This window comes from Zootermopsis nevadensis, unplaced genomic scaffold (genome assembly GCF_977971745.1).
Source record: "Zootermopsis nevadensis isolate Lab colony 2312 unplaced genomic scaffold, Znev_1.0 Znev_ptg000020l, whole genome shotgun sequence".
Taxonomy (NCBI): domain Eukaryota; kingdom Metazoa; phylum Arthropoda; class Insecta; order Blattodea; family Termopsidae; genus Zootermopsis; species Zootermopsis nevadensis.
Window position 1 is genome coordinate 8,519,647 of NW_028259152.1, and position 6,745 is coordinate 8,526,391.

At 39.4% G+C, this 6,745-nt stretch overlaps 1 long non-coding RNA gene across 1 annotated transcript; it reads right to left on the bottom strand.

Moving 5' to 3' along the window:
- Window positions 1–4,598: 4,598 nt before the first annotated feature.
- Window positions 4,599–6,313, bottom strand: LOC147873282 (uncharacterized). The gene is made up of 2 exons (XR_015535956.1): window positions 6,094–6,313; window positions 4,599–4,895 (listed from the first exon to the last, which is right to left on the bottom strand). It is a non-coding gene; the product is annotated as an uncharacterized LOC147873282 (long non-coding RNA).
- Window positions 6,314–6,745: the final 432 nt, after the last annotated feature.

A 6,745-nucleotide genomic window follows, 5' to 3' on the forward strand; every position in this document is an offset into this window, starting at 1 on the left:
ATTAGTCCATGGATGACACTGCAAAAAGTCTTTTATATTTATCTCGAAAACCGTGAGACTTACTGGTACCGACAAAGCGTGTCCGAACGTTTTATCCGAACTTCTTTTTCGAGTAACAGTTATTTCGTCAATTTGAACCAAAATTTGAACGTCGGTCCATTGACAAATTTTAGTGAAATTTAATAAAAATCCGTTCAGCGATTCTCGAGTCGTTACATGCGGACGGACAGACACTCATTGGAAAGTTAATAGGCGCAGTTTTGTAAATTTTCATTGCGGTTGCCCCTAATAAGCGCTTCTTAATCTCGCTCATACACCGATAATTTATAATTCATTAAACTTAAATTAAAGAATGGGTACAATTACAATAATTCAAGAATTTGAACATGCAAATTAGAAAAGCCACAACAAAATCTCTGTCGGCAGAAGAGTGCACTGAGAAGATACTGGACTCTGGAATCCGAAAACCACACTTTATCCCCGGAGTAAGTGATTTGCTTTGTTGCTTACACGTCAGGAAATTTCGACCTTCTTATTCACGTGCCACGTTCTTGACCGAAGGGCAGGGTGACAGTTTAAGAGGGAGAGAGGAAGAAGAATTAATGAGGAAAGCGATACGTCAGTCTGCTTGCCAAGCTGAATAGCCCCGAGACGCCAGACACAAGTCAGGACACTGGGATAGTCATTTCATCAGTGTTATGCGGTCACGCGTTCCTCCCTCTTCACTTAGCTATTTCTTCAACTTTTTTTCTTATATTATACATTTATTTATATCGTTATTTTGTTCTTTATTTTTTAATCTCTTTCGTCCTTATTTTTCTTCCTGCGTTTGCCTTATTTATTTGTCGAACGTCGAAGGTGAGTTATTAATACATCTGCTCCGTATTTGGAGGTCCGAAGTTCAAATATCGGTCCGGAGAAGGTACCTGACTGAGGTATTTTGTGATTTTCCATAGTTCTTTCTTGCAGATGAGGAGAAAGTACCTTGAAAATTAGGCAATGACCTCTTCCTTCCATATCCTTCCTTGCCTATTCATTATTCATAATCATCAAAGCTTTCAACGCTTTGTAACCTGAACTACCTACAGTATCGTTAAATAAACCATGAATAAATAAATAGAACGTCTTGTTTATTTTCTTCTTTTTTCTAGATTTTTTATTTATTTATTTATTTATTTATTCATAGCGCTCCAGTAGACTTTCTCTCAACCAGCTTTCAGTTTTCCAAAATGCTGTAGTCTGTGCCCCGTGCTACCATATTCATCCGTCAATTTGCGGATTACTTTCACACGTATGGCCTGTGCTACCCTCTTTTTAATTTAAAATTCTTCCCCAATTGTGACACAGTTGAGAACAGGGTTAGTCGCCAGCTTCTCATACTAAAGACCTGGCATCAATCCGTGGGCAGCCCTTGCGAGATTTATAGACAATAAAGAGACACTGGGGAAAATTATGTCAGTTCCCTTGACTGTCACCGTCCTCTAGCGTTTCTTGCTGATCTGAAGCTGCACTTGACTTGCCGTAGTCCAGACCAGCCTATACGTCATGTTAGGCTTCGCCTCAGATATCCGGCATTGAACTGAAACTTTATTAAGACAAACAATAGTGCTCCGTGGATGGGTCATTAGATCGCGGTTACACCACAATTTACAAAACGTAAGCATAGAGTGACCGTTTCGGTACGTTCGCCAGGACTTAACTTTTATCAGATAAATTATCGAAATGCTTAATTGTAAAGTCATCTATGATTATGTCATCACAGAAATTACGTCATCGCTGAGAATACTCCGTTCTCCTACAACCTTACTCTGGTTTAGCATCTGTCACGTTGGTAGAAAATTAAGAAGTACGAATTTGGAGTAAACCCCTACGCTATGAAGTCCATACCAAATTTCATGAGATTCCATTCGAGTTTTTGAATGCATACCGAGGGACGGATAATGTGGGCGCTCCGTAGGGGTCTATAAACTGAAAGAAACTGTTTGCCGAGCCCGATTCGAACTCGAGACCCGGAATTTGGCAACGTGGTTGCAGGAATCTGTAGATTGATATCCAGAGGAAGTAGAGGTGACGAGAAAGCCGTGACATTGCACATCTGCCTCAGCTGTTAACAAACAGCACGAAAGAGTCTCGTGAAATATAGCGAATCCGTTCTTTCATTTGTTCCTCTCAGAAGCTTTTTGTAACTCGATATCCACTTGGTAAATTCAGAGCTGAGCGACGTGGGCAGCAAATATTCTCTTTCTGCGAATCAGTTTCAACCGTGATGGTCACAGAGTCAGCTAAAATAATATTTCCCAACATCAAAATGTTAATGCATGCAGATTGCCCAGCATTTTAATTATGCGATTTCAAATTGAATATCCCTGCCGAGGCTTTGATACGAAGGACCGTTACGCTCCAGTGAATAGGCGTAGGAAATATGTACAGAAAGGAGAGAGAGAGAGAGAGAGAGAGAGAGAGAGAGAGAGAGAAGGCAGTTAATGTATTGCTGTATCCTTCAGGCACACAACTTCGTATATCTACCAGCGTGATAGCTGTATCAAAAGAAATTCTGCAAAACCCTCTGTAAGCTGCGTAAAAGGTGATGTAGTAAGGACTGTTGCGGGTTAAATAGGAAGTTGTGGGTAGAAGTTACGACTCGTACTTGGTTTGCTCATTTATTGCAGGTAAAAATAATCTACGCTGCCACATGTAATCAGCAAAATGGATGTTACAAATTCTTGCAGTCGTCAGGTTACTTAGTATTTTTTTATATTTCTTTAAATATACATATAGAGAAACGTCTCAAATTGAAGTTACAAATCTAAGTGGGATCTACATGTTATGTTCGGTACTGATATCTGTACTAGAATTATATTTTTTGTAATTTGGTAAGTTAAATTTAAGCAACATATTGATTTTAGTAAATCGATGCCGACCAAAAAGATAAGCTCTCGATATTTTATATCTTAGGATGTCCGTGCTAAATTTTTATGAAAATTCGCTGAAAAAACATACCCCCAATCATTATGAATTTGATAAACGCATTTCTTGTAAAGTGAACACAAGACAGTTATTGGATCAGTCTCTACGAATACATGGCTTATTAAAACAGTTAAAAACAGAACCTATATTAGATAAAATGTTGAAATATAAACCAACTGGGTTCATCACGTTGGTAGAACGCAAAGAGGCAGACGTCCCAGACTATTTGAAAATTACAAACCACGTGAATTAAGAAATTGTGGACAGCCTGAAGAAGATTCTCAGACGAATGAGACCGGAATTGGTCGACAAGTGGCCTTGAATGCTCAATGATGATGATGATAATGGTGATGAATCAGCCGCTAGGGTTCGTAACTCAGTGGGGAAGATGGGAGAGACTTACATGTATTTGTAAATCTGAACATTAATTTCTTATTTCCGGGTATAGTATACGCCCCAGGCTACCGGGGAGACACGAAGAAATACTCCATGCAGGGAGCAGCTCATAGGGAGGGGGAGAGGTCCTTGTTGAAAGCAAAGCTGGGAAATCGAACACCCGGCGCTAAGATTGTGTGACGACAGTTTCGAAAACATGCCGCCCCATGTAACTGTGGAGTGGGCATAAACACATGGCAGGACAGGCAGTAACAAAATGCTAGTCCCTTCTTGTCCACCGAATCTCGCGCACCAGTGGTTGTCACTGTGCTTTTTATTCCAGACTTTGAGAATTCGAGTTTCGCTGTTTCACCGAAGACATCGTGATCTTCCTTGGTTTTTGCAGGTAAATGCAGGAGAGGTTACCTTATTGCCTCTTACAGTTTCCAATTTATCATTACCACCCAAACCTACATAAAGCATAACCTAAGAAGCTGAACATTAGCCAAGTTTCAAGTAAATCTATTGGACGCTCTTTGGAGAAGGTGTTGTAAATTCAGTACACGACATTTTCTTTCCGGCTTAAACAGCAGTCAGGAAATTGGTGAGTGATACATTACGCAGATAGTGACGGAATGTTCCAGAGATATTAGTAAAATTTTAATTGCTGTAACATTTGGCGTCGGCTTATTATGAACTACCTCTCCAATTGTCAAACTCCAAGACTTCTATATGTTCATACCCACAAAGTATAACTCGGGTTAAAACTTTAGAGACGAAGGTATTCAAATATCAAAACCGCATATCAAGAGCTACATTAAATATAATCTACTTATAACGAAAGGCAAGGAACAAAAGTCGACCAGAACGTAATATTGTAGTGATTAGCTTTCCCGCTTCCTATTTCGGAAGTCTCCTTTTCGAATCTCGGTATGAAAGCTCGTTACTCCTTTGACGCTGTGTGACGTCAGTAAGAACCTTGACACTGATTCTGTGCCAGCGGTGGTAATAAGTGTATTCTTTTGTTATTGCGGTCGTAATGAAAACCCAAAGGCCAAATTTTCTCTCCACTTAGGACTGTCAGATATATTCAGCCCATTACAGCTTCACATCCCGTCACAATATATCTCGTTTGGAATTTCTGCTCGAGTTTCTTTGGTTTAGACTGTAGGAATAAAATAAAACACTGCTTCTGTATCTTAATATTTAAAGCTACATGTGGTTTCCAACAACAGACATTATTTATTATTGTCTTGGAAATATAACAGACAGAGAGTCACGTATTATCAAACTTCGAACTATTATCTGCACTTGAACAATTAGTATATTTAATTTTCAACCACAAAAGACGTGCACATAGAAAATAGCAAGCGACGGTCCATTCTTATAAGTATCTTACAGTACATTTTATAATCATGTGTGATATTGTTTACTGTGTGGTCCGCCTCGTTTCTTGACAAACGTCAGAGATGAAAAATTCGACGTACGCTGCACAACAAACATCAAACAACATATCCGTAATCTCCTCTAGACAGCACGCCCATCTAGAGCTCCTTAAACAGAACAACACAAAGATCAATAGAATCAGTAAAGTCAACAGAATCAGCTCAACACATATACGGCATTTCAGAGAAAAATGATAGGACAGTGAACACCTTTCCTTCGATAACCGCAGAAAAATACGTTGTATTCAAAATATAAACCTTCCCAACAATGAGGATTCTGAATGAATACAATTGTTTATTTTGGAACCCCACTAAGAAGCTCCTTGTTTGTCCCAAGGGTCTCATGCAGATTAACAAACTCCAGGATACAAGGCCGCCCTAAAAATTAGTTACGCTGCAGATCAAGAATTTGAATGAAGATTTCTGTCTTCTGGGTTGTTGCGCTGACGGAGTATGACCTCTGAAACGTTGGTAAACATCTACCAGACTACACGGCGCAACAACCCAGAAGACAGAAATCTTCATACTAAGAATCGCCCTGATTACGGAGGCAGTATGACCTCTGAAACGTTGGTAAACATCGACCAGACTACACAGCGCAACAACCCAGAAGACAGAAATCTTTATACTCATCGCCCTAATGATGGAGGCAGTATGACCTCTGAAACGTTGGTAAACATCGACCAGACTACACGGCGCAACAACCCAGAAGACAGAAATCTTCATACTCACCGTTGTGAAAACCTCAAATCATACAAGAATTTGACTGTTTCTGTGGAAACCAAAATTAATTAGTCTTCGGTTCTGTACACAACCAGCTGAATCTACGTAGGATCTTTATCGCAAGTCTATAAAATTCATTTAAGTATTATCCTCCCCTGTGCCACGTACTTTACATTGAGGTATTTCGGGCAAAATTTTATGTGCATTCGTAACTTGCTCATGTATCCTACATGTCCCCCAGCCTCATCCTTATTTCATATGAAGTTTAAATTGTACGCACGCGTACAACATATGCGACAACATATAAATGTTGATTGGCCGCTGATTTATGTTAACGGCGCAGTTTAAACTGCATAGAGCTTGAAGCGGCTGATATTTAAATTATAAGCGGTACAGACGTAAGCTTTCATAGCCGACATTTTCCAAGAGGGACTGAGTAAAACTACAAAAATCTTTACTCATGATGGTATATCTCCAGAATGTGAAGTGGGATTGATAACCACTGCACCGCGACTAATGAACCTAACTTAACCTAACCCTACCCAATCTAACCACAAGGTCCTGGAGCTTGGCATAGCCTTACCTCCCTCTTTTCTGCGTTCCTCATTTCTCTTCCCCGGTCCTTGATAGTCTTCTTCTGCTGTTACCCATTTAGTTGAATTTCCTTTTCGTAGGACCCTTCTTGGAACCTTGAGGTCGTCACCATTATGCATGAAGACAAGCAAGATAAGACTGGGCAGGTCTCGGCCGCCTCCTACCACATCCCTTCGGACTACCATCTGTCTGTCTACACAGCAATAGACTTCAAGTTAACTGCAATGAGTCAGAGCACGTACGACAGCAAAAAAATGCGTGATTTAAGACAGCGATGAAAGAGCAGGATTAAATTAATGGCGACGTGATTTGTATTAATTAGCAGATAAAAATATATACAATATTTTGATCTGGGAAATCTGAAGAAGGAAACGAACCGAAAGACTGGAACTGACATAATTTATTATTTAATCCCCGAGTGCCAGGGAAAGGAGTGTAAGACATAAAAGATTTGTTTTCGGAAATAAAAGAAACAGTTTTTGGAAGTCCTAACAAACTACTTTTATATTTTGTGTTTTAATATTGATACATATAAGCTTATATAATCTATACACGAAGTTGCGGCAAAGTTATTACATTTATTTACAAATTATCGGTAATATGAATTAAAAAGAGATACGTTATTTTGACTGTAATCTTCT